The sequence below is a fragment of the Hipposideros armiger genome, unplaced genomic scaffold (genome assembly GCF_001890085.2).
Source record: "Hipposideros armiger isolate ML-2016 unplaced genomic scaffold, ASM189008v1 scaffold_746, whole genome shotgun sequence".
Taxonomy (NCBI): domain Eukaryota; kingdom Metazoa; phylum Chordata; class Mammalia; order Chiroptera; family Hipposideridae; genus Hipposideros; species Hipposideros armiger.
In genome coordinates, this window is record NW_017732096.1 from 699,267 (window position 1) to 717,189 (window position 17,923).

The following is a 17,923-nucleotide window of genomic DNA, read 5'->3' on the forward strand; positions in this document are numbered from 1 at the left end:
GGTCAGACACAGTGGGATGACATATTCAAACTACTAAAAGAAAATTTTTTTTCAACCAAGAATTTGATATCAACTAACCTTTAAAAATAAAGAAGAAATTAAAGTACTCCCAGAGAAACAAAAACTATAAGAAATCATTGTTAGCAGGCCTGTTTTAAAAGAAATACCAAAGGGAGTCCTTCTAACTAAAATAAAAGAACTATAGAAAATAATCTGAACCCACATGAAGAAATAAAGAGCATTGGTAATGGTAATTTGATATGATAGCTAAAAGACAGGTGCACAAGGCAATAATTATAGAATTGTGTTGATTGGCTTATAGTGTACACAGATATAATGTGCATGACAATAATAGCACAGAGGGGGAGGGGATGGAGATATATTGGACCAAAGTTTTTCATACTATTGGAATTAAGTTGGGATTAATCCAAACTATATTATCTTAAATTAAGATGTTTATTCAGCACTCAAGGAAACCACTAAGAAAATAATTCAAGGAAATATAGTTAAAGAAATAGGGAAATTGAAATGGTATAATAAAACTATCTATTTAACACAAAAGAAGATAGTCATGAAGGATTAGAGAAACAAGACAGATATAAAATCTGTACAAAACAAATAACAAAATAGGAAAATAAATCTTATCACTAATTACATCAAATGTAAAGGAATTAAGAAGTCCAGTTAGGGCCGGCCGAGTGGCGTGATGGTTAAGAACTGGCTTGGGATGCCAGAGGGCCCCGGTTCGGATCCCACATATGAAGGACAGGGACACTGCCCTCCACAGCTAAGATGCTGAACAACAGCTCAACCTGGAGCTGGGCTGCCAGTGAGTGGCAGACGACGGTGTAGGCTGCAGCCCCTGTGGCAGTGGGTTGCCATGGGCTACCGTGTATAGCCAGCAGCCCGCGTGAGCAGCCAGCAGCAAGCGTGAGCAGCCAGCAGCCGCAGTGAGCGGCCGTCCAGAAAGCCAGCGACTGATCTGCCTCACCTGGGAAGAGCGCAATGATGGTGCCAACTTGGGCCAGTGAAGCAATGTCCTCCACAACTAGAATGAAGAACAAAACGACAGCAACTTGTCTGTTCCCCTTCCCCCAATTCTCCAGCACTGTTCCCATCCCCCCAATTCCCCAATAAAAATCTTAAAAAAAAAAAAAGAAGTTCAATTAAAGGGAGAAATTGGCAAAGTGGATTAAAAAACATGAGCTAGGGCCGGCTGAGTGGCTCAGTTGGTTAAGAGCTCGCTCAAGAGTTTGAGCTCTGAGCAATAGCGGTTCGAGTCAGCTCGAGCTGAGCAGCCGTGAGCTGCCAACAGGTGGCGGGATGGCTCAGCTAAAAAAAAAAAAAAAAAACATGAGCTAACAATATGCTGTCTAAAAGAGACACATAATCAGACTCAGGAAAAGTATAGGCCAATCTCACTTTTTAACCGAGAGGCAAATATATTAAAATATCAGTGACTCAAATCCTGCAGTATCCAAAACTGTAATGCCTCATCATTAAGGATGAAGGCAGATAGCTATGTTTTAGGGAAGTCATCAGTTGAAAACAATAGAGATTATGGGGCAAAAATTCATATGATTATATCAATATATGAAAAATATATAAACTTTCATAAAAAGAGAAAGAATTTCAACAAAAAGACTGCATCAGACCTTCATTTATTCAGACAACAAATATTTATTTTGTGCCAGCATGTTTCAAATACTCATTTTAGATACTGGTGATACTGCAGTGAAGAGAATAAAGACCTTATGCCTTTACTTCTCACACTGAAACTTGTTTCTCCCTTCATCTGGATGGCCGTAGTTCAACCTACCCTACTTTTTCTTTTCTTTTCTCTTTTTAAAAATCAAATCCTACCTTTTTAAGAGAATGTAGAACCTATATTTGGAGATTTTCCACTGCATCCCAAGGATTATTTTGTGTATGATGTGTCATTTAAATCTCACAGCCTTATAAGTAGGCTCTATTATCATGGTTTTATAGATTAAGCAAACTGAATCTTAAACAGATATGATATTTTGCTTAAGAGAAGCTGGTAGAAAGTGGCACATCTGGTTTAAAACTTGTTCATTCGTTTCCAACATTATTCATCATTTCTTTTCTACTGTGTCGACTTTCAGGAGGTTGATTGCTTGTTGACATCAAATGGCCCTCCTATATCTATCCCATAAACACTGAAGCTATTTGTAATGTAGAGAAGTAGATGTTGCATCTAGCAAAGGAGTCTATGGAGCCCCTCAAGGAATTGTGAGGATAAAATTTTAACATCCTCCTTCTTGATTTAGAAGTTGGGAAGGGTTGGTATCATTCTTGGAGAGTGGATATTTCAAAAGCACTTCCCCAGGTGAAAGAAAGCTGAGAGCAAAGTAAAGAAGAATACATTTTAGGATTCACAAAATTATGAGAATTTAGCTACATATTGTAGATCAGCTTTTTTTTTTTTTTTTTTTAGCTGAGCCATCCTGCTACCTGTTGGCAGCTTAGCGGCTGCTCAGATCGGGCCGGGACTTGAACCACTGTTTCTCAGAGCTCAAACTCTTGAGCGAGCTCTTAACCAACTGAGCCACTCGGCCGGCCCTGTAGGTCAGCTTTTTGAAGTGTTTGTTTCTTTTGTTAATCACTAGCCTTCAGTACAGATTTACTTAAATATGCCAATCTTGTCTAAGCTTTGCTACAGGGTATTATAAGAAGAGTATTACTATTATGCTTAAGTTAGAACATTAGCAGGAACTCCAAAATATCTCCTCACGCTCCCTCTACCTAATCCACTTACCCTTTAAACAGGCTTTGTCATAAACTTACTCATAGAATTCAATTTCTAATGATTGTGCCCCACAGCTTGTAGAAGACAGATATTTTTCTATTTTTTGTTTGAAATAATTTTAGATTTACAGAAGAGTTGCAAGGGAAATATAGAGAGTTCTCATATGTCTTTCATCCAGTAACCTTTAATGTTAGCATTTTATAGAACTATGGTATAGTGATCAAAACTAAGAAATTAACATTGGTGCATTACTATCAACTCACTTCCAGACTTTGTTAAGATTCCACCAGTTTTTGCACTAATGTCCTTTTTCTGTTCCAGGGTCCAATCCAGTATATTCACATTGCACTTAGTGGTCATGTCTGCCTAGTAGAAAGAGATGGTTTCTAATGTCGAATAGTAATAAATGCAAAGAGGCGGAAGACTCAGAAAAGGTTGTTGTAGGTGGAAGGGAACGGTTATTAATCAACTCCTCAAAATTCCACAGACAAAAGGAATCTTCTTCTCTCTGTGAAGAAACAATGTTATAAGACCACCATAAGTCTCTCTTCCCAATTGCCCCATTTTTTACTTCTCTAAAGGGTAAAATTGAGGTGAATGTCATTGTTGTACGAGACAGCAGTGTCTTGTTCCCTTGCCAACATGTCTTCAAGCAGTACCTGCTCTCCTCTAGGCTAACTGGTTCATACACTAAGTTCTCGGGAGCAGGAATTTCACCTCTAAGGGCAAGCCCATAGTCCTCCAGCCTCCCCGCTGCAAGTAGATGGGTGAGTTAGTTCACATTAGGTGGTATCAAGTAGAAAAATCCATTTTGACCATTTTTAGGATAAATACAGCTAATATTTTGAGATCCACAATGTCACCTATTTCCTGTGTTTGTTTTTTCTTAGATGCAGAGAGGGCAAGGGGCATGATTAGTGCCTTACAGAACCAACAGTCATCCAGCATATGGTGTGTTTTGGGCATGGTTTTATTAAAAAATGACCAAAATTGCTAAAAATTATTTTCTTTTAAAGACATAATGAAGACTGCTTTCTATAAACTAAAGCACCACTATGGCATCAAAATTCCTCATGCAACAGTTTAGTAATCATATGGATGGATATATATGTGTAATGTGTACATATATACAGACATGTTTTAGCCAATACACATACATGTGTTTACGTGTATATATACATATATAAATAAATCTATACATGCATGTGTGTATATACATAAATATACATATATGTGTGTATATACATACATAGTTATATGCATATATGTGTGTGTATATATATACACACACATATACATCATATACAAATACATATTCTAGCCTGTTATGTCATATACTAGAATAGGGTAGTGTTACACAAACAAACCACCTCAAAATCTCAGTGATTTAACCTAATAAAAACCTATTTCCTGCTCAAATTATATGTTCAGTGTTTGTTGACATGGGGCTCAACTCCATTGTCACTCAGGAACCTGGGCATTGGGGACTGTCCTACGTTGTGGCTGCACCACCTGACACACAAGCCGTCTTAGTGACTCAGCATGGGAAAGAGAGGCTGGATAATTAAACAGGAGATTTTCACAGCCTCAGCCACACATAACATTCACACAATTTATTGGCCAGAACTAGTCACAGTGCTTGCTCAACTTCAAGGAAGCCAGTAATCACACCCTTTAGGTGTGCAGAAGTGGGGGAGAATAAGATATTAGTGAAAAATGATAATGTCTATCACATGGAAAAAAATTACCTATTTGAGAAAAAGATGTATTCCCCTGTACATAAGTCAGGGTCAGTAACACTAGGAGCTATAATAAAGAACTTCAAATTCCAGTTAGCTAACATAATAAAAGTTTACCATTTTGCTCATTTGAGCATCATGCAGTTGGCAGGAGGTCCCTGATCCAGATAGTCAGCTGGGGACTTTAAGGTCTACATTTTGTGACATATAATAAACACTAAAAAAATGATAACAGCCAAGAGGGAGTTCTATTTCACTTCTAGATTCATGGTCAATTCAACTGCTTGGTACCCCAAGGTCTGATCCCTTAACAAGTGAAGCGAGCAGCACTCTGAAGGGGATTGCTCAGTTGGTACTTCCCTTAGTGCTCTGAATGCTATAAATGCCTTTTCTGAGGGTAGAAAATAGTATCTGGATACATAAATAGTTTTTGAAAAAATAACTTAGTCATCCTGGCTTACTAAATAGGGCAAGACCTGTCATTAAAAAAGGTAATTTAGAGCAGTTTTATAGGAAGAATTTATCTCCTCAGCTTTCCTTCTCCCTTATCTTCTATCATTCTTGCCTTTCACCTACTTGTAAACCTTTCAGCCACTCCAGCACATACAATTTGCCACTGATCTGCATTTGTGGGCATTTCATATTTCCTGTACCCTTGATTTTTATGGTCCAATCTTTCAGGATCAACTGCTTGAGGTTTGGGGAAATTTGTTCTCCCTTTTCTTAAATAAACAAACACAAGAAAATGAGTCTAGCTTAGTACTTTTAAGATTTATAAATAACTTGCAGTTTCAAAATGAACCAAGATCCTTGAAATTTCAAACCAGGCTTCATCTGAAATTATGTGGGGTCATTTAAATACGCCAATAGACTCAGAAAAAAATTATATAAATTGCTCTCACGGTTAAAGACTAGTTGGTGAGAGTCCTGGACTCATGTGAGGAATCCTGGGCTTTTGTTCTGAGTCAGCCATTAATGACCTCTGTGACCTTGGGCAACAGTGAACTACTAGACGACTCTCCACTGTAAGAGTCTGTGAGCTGTTAACTAGATTGGCTATAGCAACCTCTACTGTGGCCTTACGGCATGTGGATTTTTATTGTGTAACCAGAGCCATGCATCTGAAATAGTTGACCAGTAATCTGGTTCCGTATTTTTTATTGCCTCTCCAGCTGGCTGAATTTAATTGCTGTGCCAATGTTCAATGTCTAAAATCACCTGATGCCGGGCCCTTAGTTGGCTCCTTCTGAGTGCTGTATATTCACGTCCCAGTAGTTAATTGCAGGGAAGAAACTGGGATAGCTAAACAGGAACAGACCCTGGAGAACTCCATTTTAAAGCCTGTTTATACAAATGACCTATGTCTAGACCGAAGAAAAGATGCCTGGAAACAATAATCCTCTAATTAAAGTAAAAAGGGCATTATAACTAGTATCAACCAAAGGCAATGACAAAAATGGAATAAAAATTCATCCATAAATTTGAGCATCAAGTGAAACACATGATCAATTCAATTATTTGGTATCATACGACCTGATGCCCTAATATGTTAGATGAACCTAATAAGACAGAGACAACTTAATAGCAAAGATGGTATATTCTTTTTTTCTGGTATATTCTCTTGTATCAACTGATTGTGGATTAAGAACACATTGACTTCTATTAAGAGCCCATTTACATCATTTGCAAAGTCACTGGGGCTTAGTTACTTTTAATACTAACCATTTGATCCATTTCTCATTCTGTGGTAATTATGTCATCAGAGTCTTGGGAGCAAACAGCTTTGTATCACTTCCTATTAATTTAGAACCTCTACATTGGGCTACCTGTCTTTGCTCATCCATACTTTAACAGCATACTGCTGGGCTCATGATCTTATATTTTGATTTATCCTTCTCAACCTCTGAATGCTTTTATGCTATAATTTCAGCTGAATAATCTCCAATCACAGATTCTGGATCAGCTTGCTTGTTCCTTCTTTGTGTTCCCAGTTGCAGTCTTATGTAAAGAAGTTAGAATGAATCATGAATAAGTTGGTGGTTTTGTCTGCCACCTGGGAGCTCTAATTCTAAAGTGAAACATTTGGGTTTTGAGCACTTAAGACTGTTGCACACATTAGAACATATTTTTTAAGCACAATCTGTTTACCAGAATGCTTGATTTAAGTCCTCACATTGTTTCAGAAAATTACTGTGTATTTCTTTTACCCTGTTTGTTCAAATAAGTGAATGACTGTGTTAGTTAGGTAGAAGATAAACAGGTTCAGGGCTCTCCTAGGAAATATTTCTTCAGTGCAACCTATGAAATCCTTAACAATATGAATACCTGAAGACAAGACAAAAGCATACTTCATTGATAAATGCATTGTTATAAGGCAAGATCAGATACTAGCATCACATAAAGCTTTCACATGATGCCTGGTTGTTCAAGCAAATAGACACTTTAAGTATAGATGACTGAGCACAATACTTGTGTAAAATCAGGTTAACATGTCCTCAAGTTTTAATTATAGAGAGATCTCAGGGGAAAGACCATCATTTTAACTGTTAGAAGTCAAGGGAGAGAGGTCAGGTGATAATAAAGCATATTTGAATTCTAGCTCTCTTGATGAAAATTTAGTATGATTTCTGCAAACTTTCTTTTCTTGTATTTGTAACATACATTTCTCTTTGTCTTACATCTCATGGTTTGTGTTCCTCCAAATAACATTATTCTTCATTCTGAATTTTACTCTAGAAATTTTCTGAGCATGATGTCATCTCTTGAATGGTAAGAGGGTGTTGTCATCTCTTAAGATTGTACTAGATTATTGCTCTACTATATAGAGCAGATAATTCTAAGAACAAAGATTAGATTCTCCAAAGGGGCTTAATCAGTTGTGTTTTCTAGACTCATTCCATGAGAGCAGGTGCCAACCAGCATCCTGCTCAGCCAAACTCAAAATGACAGAAGTAGCAGATTTGGACTACCTAGTGATGAAGTGCAACTGAATTTCATCATATTGCTCTTTTATTACAAAAATGATGAACATTATTTCAACATCAACAATTCAAACTTTAAATGACCCAGTGAACATATTCTGTGGTGACATCACAGTTCTTAGGCAGTAGTTAATATTCTCCACATTTTCTTGACCTTCTGAATGCATGACATCAGTCAAATACAGAAAAAAAACCCAAGCCAGGATGTTTAGTTATCAGATTCATAAAGAAGAAAATAATGATAATGGATTTGTGCCTGAGCCTGCGTAATTCCCAGCCCTTTGGGGAAGTTGCATTGTACTTGAACCAATTGTTTTCATCCATTCCATTATACATTTTATACTCCAGGCTCTGGGGATGTGAAAGTAAAAAAAACAAACAAACAAACAAAAAAAACCCCCAAAAAACATGGTAGTTCAGGGCACAGTGTATTCCTTAGTAAGTTCTATGGTCTGATTTAGCCTGAAATGCATGTGCACATTCATTCAAACATATTTGTTATGCCCCAATGGCATACCAGGAAACAGGTGCGCAGGATCTATCAGTGAAATGAATAAAGATTTTAGCCTTTGTGGAGTATACATTCTAGTGAAGGAAGGCAACTCTTGAGAATAAACAGTAGACATAATAAAAAATCAATTTTATAGAGTGCTAGAAGGTGAAATTAGATTAAAAAAAGAAGAGCATGGTAAGAGGTATCAGGAAGCAGCAAGGAAAGAAATGTCCTGTGTCTGTGTTTCCTACTTGCAAGTTTAAATGAAGTTGTTGGGATAAGCCACAATAAGAAGGACAGTTGAGCAAAGAGTTGAAGGAGGTATAAGAGTCAGCCAATGTGCATAATTGGGAGAACATTCAGGGAGAAGGAACAGCTAGATCTATTTCCCTAAGCAGGAGACTGCTATGTTTGAGCAATAACAAGAATGGTTAGTGTGATTAGAGTGAATTGATCCCTAATATGAACATATGAATGTCTTCCAACACCCAACCCAAACTCTGCGGGGAAGGATTGGGTACGAATAGCCTACAACAAAATGAAAAAAGAACCAGTAAATACTGAGCACCTAGCATTTGTCCAGCTCCTTATGTTTTCTTATTTCATCTTTACATTAATCAATTGAGGCTGTTATTATAATCGCCATTTTACAAATTGAAGTAAAACCCCTGGATAGGTTATAAGACCAGAGCTACACAACTATTAAGTAACAGAGCTAAGATTTGATCCCTTCAAATCAGCTGCACCATCCAACCTCACTAGTATTTGCTATGAGGTTCCATTTCTGAACAAGGCAGCCAAAAATGTCTAAGGATTACTAAACTCCAGGGCCAGCAAGTAGTGTCATATTTGCTAATAGGGTCAGAAGTGACTGTGTGTCCTGCTTGTTTACTCCAGTTGCCTATTTCCCAGCACTCTCTCTCCTGTTTACAGGAAAAGAAGTTGTTGAAGGTGACCTAGGTACGGATCATAGACATCAAGAATTGCAGACAACTGTTTAAAACAACTCACCAAAGAGAGCCAACCTTATGACCAGCCTCTGTGTCTCAGTTAGTGTCCCCTTTAGGTCACATTCCTGAGCAGTCACCTGATAACTGCTTCCTCTTTTCAGCATGTTAACTACTGGAGTATCCTAGAAGCAGTCAGCTGGGACACCCAATAACAAAACCCCTGCCAGCAGTCCCCTCTGCCTCCAAAGGTGAGAATCTACCTATAATACTGTACTTTAATCCCACAGGCATCTCGTAGCATGAAATGTGGATACTTATGCTATAAACTTTTATTTCTAACCAGTCTGAGATTTGTAATCCTTCCTTACTTGAAATAGAAATTGTCTTTTTTTTTGATAAATTCTTTTATTACATGTACTTGACCTGCTCTCTAATTACACTAAAGAACTAAAAAAATCTAAGATTACAGTTTGCTGCATACCACACAGACACACACGCACATACATATACACACATACATACTCATTTACTCAGTCATGCTCTATCTTGCTTTAGATATAATATATAAAATGTATGTGTAAAATGTAATGCAACAAGACTAAAGTTGAATCTACTGACCAAATTGTTGATGTTTAGAGAAGAAAACAGTGGTAAGCATATTCATGGAAAGAATAGAGAGAATTAGAACCAGTTTTGGGAGGGGCATGATATAGATAGGATCCTGGGTCTACACAGTTAACTCCCTACCTTGAGTTTGTGCTGCTGTGGGAAGGAGGTGGAAAAGCCTACAATGTGGAAATAACTTAGGCCTCCTTTTGGTTGGTTTTAGCACAGTGTTAAAAACAAAAGAAATACAAATCCAACCCTGACTAGGCCTTCAAAAAAATTACTCCATAATTGACTAGAAATACTGAGTAGCCTTCCCACTGCAGTACAACTAGATTGTGGCTGAAGTGTTGTACACATAATTTTTAAATGTATCCTGGCTGAGATGACAGTAAAAAAAATCTCCAATGGCAAAAGAAAAGGAAAAAGGAGGGAAAAGGAGAAAGAAGAAAAAGGGAGAAGTAAGAAGAATGAGCTGGAGGTGGAGTAATGAACAATGAATGTATGGTAGGCAAATGGGTTACCTGGGATTGCCTGGCAGCTAATGCTCATATGGTGATGGGATACAGAGACCCAGCCTTGAGTCTGTTGCAAAGTACAGAAGTAGAACCTGAAACTTGCATATTAAGTCAAGATCCTCAAAGTGGGCTAAAGTGATTACAGGTCATTGACAACCCTGCCTCTAGGTAGAAGACATAAATCATTTTGGGAAGAAAGCATTCCCATTTTGGTACCTCTAGATTTACACAGGTTAACTTTCCCTTTGAAACACCTGGGCATCTGAAAAGCACTCTTTAAAAACCTCTGGCACTTCATAAATCATGATTAGATTTAATAGAAGGATCTATCCTGAAGGGAGAAAAAGAAAATCCATCTGCTGTCACTCCAGAGAAATACCTGAGCTATTAGGATTTTGTATGTAATTGTGATCAAGATGTAACATCCAAAATGATCAGGAAGACTAAGTCAAAACAACCTTTGCTAAAACTCTGCCACAACAAAAATGTTGGTACAGATACAAAAGGGAGAAACTGTCCTATGTGTGGGCATAAGAAGATGTTCATGCCCTTTTTCCAGCTCCTTCATTTCTAGATATTATCTTAGAGAAACTCATGCCAATGTGCACAAGCAAACATGAGATTTTGTTTTTTGCAGTGCTGCTTATCATTGTGAAATGAAATAGTTTTCCCTCAGCAGGGGTTGACGAACAAATAATGCTTTCTTCAAACCATGGAATATTCTACAGCAGATAAAATTAATGATCTAAAACTCATGTTTCAATATAGATAAATCTCAAAAAAATATAATTTTTAGTGAAGAAAACCAAGTAGCAAAATCATACATATAATATAAAAAACATATATGTGAGGGCCGGCCGAGTGGCTCAGTTGGTTAAGAGCACAAACTAGAGTGCGAACCCTGAGCAACAGGGTCACCAGTTCGATTCCCGGCCCGAGCTGAGCTGCCGTTGAGCTGCCAACAGGTGGCAGGATGGCTCAGCTAAAAGAAAAAAAATAACATATATGTGAATACTCTAAACTCACAAAACATTAGGATACAAATTTAATACATGCAAATACATGTAATAAAAGTAGAAAAATATGCATGGGAACAGGACATATCAACTTCTGGATAGGGGTTATCTTTGGGGATGGGCATAAGAGAGCAAGTTAAGTGAAATGGGTTGGGAGGTGGGGTGTTTCTGTGATATTTTTTTTCTTTAACAAAAGGAAAGTTGAGGAACTTCCAGTGATGTGATCTTGTAGGAAAGTAGGTTTTTAATCTCCCCAAAATTCCTCGTGAAAAATGAACAAGACAATTTGGATAGCAAATGAGAAATTGATTGACAACATCTAAATAAAACTAGAAAGCAAGACATTTCTATAAGCTTAGGACTATGAACACAAATGATAAATCACCTCTCATGGTAGAACAAGAACATGATCAAAGTTGGGTAGCAGGTACAGTGAGAAATGAATGGGACAACCTACATATTCCACAAACTTAGGTCTCAAAAAATTTGCTAATATATGTCCATTTCTAATGGAAGAAGACCCTATGTTCCCTGGGCAGAAGCATGGGAAGACATATCTGAGAATGACCATTGAAAAGTCCCCAGTCTTCAATTTGCAAACAAATTTAAAAAACTAAATGAAGACATAAAAAAAATTTTAAATTTTGAGGTAATTTCAATTTATACTTAAATGGCCATAAAATTAAGCCACCAGTTAACTATCATTTACAAGTTAAAAGACAGAACAAGGAAGTAAACAGAGAAATTGAAAATGTGACACATTCTATAGGACAACTAATCCAATTTCTACAAGTCAATGTCTGGGGAGATAAAGGGAGAGGAGAGGCTTTTCTGAATCAAAAGTGACTTAAGACAGTCGGAGAAAGACAACTACCATATGACCTTACTTATATGTGCAATCTAAAAAACTGAATGAACGAGCAAAATAAAATAGAAATAGCTTCAGAGATATAGAGAAACAACTGATGGTTGCTAGTTGAGAGGGGTGTGGGGATGAGGGAGAAGGGGAAGGGATTAGACAGCATAAATAGGTAACTACAATATTGCCACAGGGATATGAAAGACAGTTCTGGGAATGTAATTAATAATGTTGTAAATATTTTGTAGGGTGTCAGATGGTCACATGTCTTGCTAGGGAGACTGCATCATGGATGGGGTAGAGGCATGATCACTGCACTGTACACCTGAAGCTGATGTTGTATAATACTGTATGTCAACTATAATATTGTATGGGATGTGGAATATAGCGTGGGAGTGGAGTCAAGGGAATTGTAATAGATATGTATGGTATGGGGGAGTGGGGCAGCGGATTGGGGGAGGAGGGTTGTCATTTTGAGGGGTAAAAATAACTATTGCACTGTGTTGTACAGCTAAAACTAATTTAAAGAAATGTTTATTTCACAATAAAAACAAAAAACACATATAAATCCTAGGCAGAGGGAGGTCTCTCGTCCACTAGTGACTAGAGACAACCACACAAAAAAGGGGGGGCTTAAGAGACATAATTAAATTAAAGCAGGGATCTTGTTTGTAGCCTGATTCAAACAAACCAATAAGCACCTTTTCAAGGTCATTCATACATTTGATTTTGGACTAGATATGAGATGATACCAAAGAAATATTGCCAATTTTATTATAATGATATATGTGATAATGAAACTGTGGTTTTTTTCAGAAAATGCTCATAACTTTTAGGGAGCCATACTTAATCATGTAGAGGTAAAATTATGCTGCCTGATATTTGCTGTAAAATACATCAAAAAGGAAAAAAGGAAAAGGTGTTTTAAAATAGGTTAAGATACATGCAAAGATACAGTAATCAAAACAATGTGATATTGGCATAAAAACAGACATATAGACCAATGGGATAAGACAGAATAAAGAACCCAGAAATAAATCTTTGTGCATATGATCAAATTGTCTTAAACAAAAGTGCCAAGACCACACAATGAGGGAAAGAATAGTATCTTTGATAAATGCTATTGGGAAAACTGGATATTCACATGCAAAATAATGAACTTGGACCATTACTGTATACCGTATCCAAAAATTAACTCAAAATGAATTAAAGACCTAAACATAAGACTTGAAACCATAAAACTACTAGAAGAAAACAGGAGAAAAGCTTTGTGACATTGGATTTGGCAGTGATTTCTTCGAGTGACACCAAAAGAACAGACAGGAGCAAAACTAGACAAATTAAATGATATGAAATTTAAAAACTTCTGTGCATCAAAGGAGAGACTCAACAGAGTGAAAGGCAGCCTTCATATGGGAGAAAATATTTGCAAATTATATCTGACAAAAGGTTATATCCAAAACACATAAAAGATTTCTACGGCTCAAGAACAACAACAACAACAAAAAAACCCAATTAAAAAAATTGGGGGACTTCAATGGACGCTTCACCAAAAAAGGTATACAAATGGCCAACAAGCCTACAAAAAAATGCTCAGCACCACTAATCATTAGAGAAATGAAAGTCAAAACTGCAATGAAATATTTCCTCACCCCATTAAGATGGCTACTATTCACAAAAACAGAAAATAACAGGCGTTGGTGAGAATGTGGAAATACCAGAAGCATTGCACAATGTTGACTGGAATGTAAAACTGCGCCTACTATAAAAACAGTATAACAGTTCCTCAAAAAGTTAAAAATACGATTACCATATGATCCAACAATCTCACTTCTGTGTATATAGCCAAAAGAATTGAAAGCAGACTCTCAAAGAAATATTTGCATACCCATGTTCATTGAAGCGGTATTCACAATAGCAAGAAGAGGAAGTAATCCAAATGTCCATTAGCCAATGAATGTATAAAGAAAATGTAGTAGATATATATACTGGACTATTATTCAGTGTTAAAAAAGAAAGAAATCCTGTCACATGCTACAACATGGATGAATCATGAGGGCATTATGTTAAGTGAAATAACCTAGTCATAAAACAACAAATACTGTGTGATTCCACTTATATGAAGTGTCTTCTCCAATAGTCAAATTTATAGAAACAGGAAGCTGAATTGTGGTTTCCAAGAGCTGGGGGAAGGGAAAAATTAGCTGCTCAAAGCATATAAAGTTTATGAATATAGTTAACAGTATGAATTGTACACTTAAAAATTACTAAGATAGTAAATTTTATGTTATGTGTTTTTTTTTACCACAATTTAAAAATAAATTAAAAATAGGTTAAGTGAATGTGACCAAATGTTGGTAATTGTTTTATCTTGGTGATTGGTATATCATGTTATTTTTTCTAGTTTTGTGTCTCTATCAATAATTTCATAAATTTTTTTTTAGAAAAAAGAAATTGGAAATAAATACGGTAGAGTAGTAACAACTGTTCATTCAGGGTGGGGAGTAATTGCGAATTTTTGTATGTTTGGAATATTTCATGATTGAGAGAAAGCAATGAGTATAGAAAATTAGCAACATTGGACCTTAAGATTACTCAATTTGAGTCTATGGATCCAAATTCTAAATTAGTATAGGAAAGAGAATCCTATACTAGTCCAATCAATTGTGACCAGTGGGGAAGATCACATCGTTCATATGGCTACATGGAGAAGATGGGATTAGTTCGCACAGGAGTGATCTAGGCTTCATAGGAACTCTGAAAATATCTACTGTAGGTGAAAAGGGCAGGAAGGGTTTTCTTACTATAGATAAGAAAATCAGACACGGATGGGTAGTAAGGCCTGGATGTATTTGGCTGTCAGGGTTTTATGTTACTGTCTAGCTATGCCCGTGATCCATCCTGAGATTGCTGTGCTAGCTTTTTTCACTTTTCTGAAAGAAAAAATGCTTGCAGACTTCCAAGGTATCTGCTGCTATGCTCTAATAGATAAGTTAATAAATGTATTTTTTCCTCTTTAGGAAATGCTTAAAAAATATATTGTCAGTGATAATCATGACCCTTTAAACAACTTTTATTATAAATTTCTTTATAATTTAAATGTAGACAATAGAGACAGAAGTTAGAGTGGAGGAACCACCTCACCTCAACTATAACAGCTAAAGTATTAAATGCAGTATGTAATGGCTAAGATCAGTCATCTGCAAAATCATTTCCAAGGAGCAATGTGAGTTTCTTTGGAAACCAATAGCAACAGGGTTTGACTGAGGCCTGGATATGTATTAATATAACTAAAGGAAGAAGAAATGTGGAAACATTAGAAGGGGAGTTCTCTAAACCCAAATTTAATAGCTTTCATTTTAACACCATGAAGTGAGAAAATGCCCTGAAGAGAGGAGTGGATTTTTCAATACTCTATCCTTAGAAAAATGTATGCATGGGGCTAGCGTAATTTGGCTAACTCATTAATTTTGCTGTGAATCCACAAAAAGAGGTAACTTTGCTCTTAACCATTGTACTCCCATGTCAACTTCTTGCAGAGTAAGCTGAGCACAAGATCAATTTTCTGATACCTGTGGCGATTCTGCTTCTCACTATAACTTTTTAAATTGGCCTTCTCATTGAGTTTTGTCTCATGAGTTTTGATTAGTGCATTCACATGATTTTTTCTGAACTATTTGAAAGTAGATTGGAGACATCTGTGACCCTTTACTGTAATTAAATAGTTCAGTGAATATTTTCTAAATATAAGTGTATTCTCTTACATAACCACATTCTCTTACAAAACAATTAACAAAGCCAAGAAAATTAATATTGCTAATCCCTGTTAGCAAATTCATAGCCTATAATCAAATTTTGTCAATATTCCCCATAAAAACCTTTATAGCTATATTTTCCCCTCTGATACAGTCCTGGAATTATTTTTTTTATAAAATCTAGGTGACTTTCAATGTGAAATGGTAAATAGAAATCAAGACTAGGTATCAGATTTGCTCATTGCTAATGCTGTGTCATAACTTTTAGATAATACAATGAACAGATCTAGGATATGTACATGTACACACATACACATATATGCCTGTATCTATATATTTACCTAGCTAGATAGATAGGTATTAAAAACATGAGTTTATATTGCTGCTTTCCATTTCAACCCAATACCAAAGTTTCTTCTTTATATATTTGTAATTCCCCATTAAAATACTACTCCCTTTACCTTCGATATATTTACTCATTTGTTTAAGCAAGTTTTAAAATTGCTAACCCATACCATTGCAAAAAGCAAACCCAAAACTAGAGTTCCATACTTTAAAAAAAAATTTTAAGGTAAAATTACATGCAATGAAGTGCATAACTCTTAAATGTACAATTTCATGTTTTAGACAAAGGCATACACCTGTGGAACTTGCAACCCCTCTAGTTCTGCTAAGCATGGGGGGAAAAAAAAACTAGGGAAAAGAAGTCAAGGGTATATGCAAGGAGATAGTTATAATGATTGACCAGAGAATTTTAATGAGGTAAGGAGCACAGTAAGGACATGAGTGGGGCAGGGAAGGGACAATGAAAAGAAAATAGAATCAGTGGATTTGAGATTCATATAGGGTTGAAGGATATTATGGGACACTTTATAATGCACTGTCATATCTATATAACAGCATGGTGACTGACACAATAGATGTTTATTGTTAAAATATGAAAATATATTGAGAGTTTTTATTTGATTTGGAATAATCCTAAAGGTTTCATTTTCCTGGGAACAGCTTTCTTTCTTGAGGACACTTATAGATTGGTTCATGCATTTATAAATGGCTTCTTACACCTGCTAATCTTAATATAAATGTGTGAAATAAAAGAGAGAACACAAAATTTATTTTACTGCTGTTATTATTTAGTTTAGATGATGAATCAGCAATTCTAGAAAGATGCCTTTCAGCTTCACAGCTTTAATGAAAAAATGCATCACCTTCTAATGGGAGATGTTTGGTCCTGACACTCAACTGAAACATATTTGTTTTACTACATTTACTATAATGTAAAATATGTATACAATCAGTTTTTGTTTTATTTATGCAACTTATATCATCCATATGAATAATAATTCACAAATAAGCCATGACTAGAGCTGCTATAAGTAGAAGTAAATGGTATGATACATACACCATCTCAATACATAAATTCAATCCAGAGTTTACTGGCAATAATTTCAACTGATGCATTCTCTTTATTGCTGTATTAAACATAATTTTATATTTTTACTACAATACGCTTGGATTAAAGAGGGTCATCAAAACAATGCATGGTAAATGAATAGTTGGTGTGTTTTCTCAGCAGACTTTAAACACCGATCCTAGAAAGTTCCCTGAATCCCTTTACAGTTCACATCTCAATAGGTGAAATGGAGTGACAGGCAGTGATCTACTGAGTTTAGAGACTTACACAAATTACAGCTTCTTTTTCTTTCCTTTTCTTTCTTTCTTTTTTCTTTTGGTGCATCATGGTTTTTGCTCATTTTATTACTCTTTAGTACTACCTCCAGAAAGTATACAGAAAAAAGGGAACGAAGGTGAAATAAATGCATCCCTTTTAAACTTTAATTCTTAAATTTACCAATAATTATAGGAAAGATAGATGTAAACTGGAAAGGTTTAAAATAATAACATTTTTTCTAAGACCAACTTTTTAAAATTCTGTTATACCCCAAAGCCTCTTCTCTGTGGGTGTAGTTTTTCTATTATTAATACATACATATAACATTGAACTTGAGCAGAGAAAAGGGTGAGACACAGTGAAAGGGGTGAGGGTCCTAAAAAACCCAGGGGCTGTGAAGTTAGGAAAACAATGTTAACCAGTGACTTTGGGGAAATTTATTTAATCTCTTTGAACCTCAGATTTCGTATCTGCAAACTGGGGACAACAAAATCTATTCTGAAAATATTGTAATAAGAATTAGAACTAACATATAAATTATTTACTATTACTGGTGATAGAGAA